The following is a 291-nucleotide window of genomic DNA, read 5'->3' as shown; positions in this document are numbered from 1 at the left end:
TTGTCATTTTGACTGCATGCATATATATATATATATATATATATATAATGCATGTCCATTTCATGTACATATATACGTACTGTATATATGCAGTTTTTATGTATTTATTACTATTACATGCATGTCAATTTAATTCATATATATGTATATATACAATATTATATATATATATATTACTTCCATGCATGCATGTACATTTAATTTATATGTATAAATATATATTAAATATTATATATACATATTACTTGCATGCATGCATGTCCAATATGTGTGTATATATATATATATATA

At 19.6% G+C, this 291-nt stretch overlaps 1 protein-coding gene across 1 annotated transcript in view; it reads left to right on the top strand.

The window, feature by feature from the left end:
* Positions 1-291, top strand: part of LOC107742603 (WAP, Kazal, immunoglobulin, Kunitz and NTR domain-containing protein 2-like) — a 2,585-nt gene that overhangs the window by 463 nt on the left and 1,831 nt on the right. The gene's annotated exons all lie outside the window — the stretch shown is intronic.

Source organism: Sinocyclocheilus rhinocerous, unplaced genomic scaffold, assembly GCF_001515625.1.
Source record: "Sinocyclocheilus rhinocerous isolate Xijiao unplaced genomic scaffold, SAMN03320098_v1.1 scaffold706, whole genome shotgun sequence".
NCBI lineage: Eukaryota > Metazoa > Chordata > Actinopteri > Cypriniformes > Cyprinidae > Sinocyclocheilus > Sinocyclocheilus rhinocerous.
The sequence above is the reverse complement of the archived record's forward strand: the minus strand, read 5'-3'. Positions and strand labels throughout refer to the sequence as shown.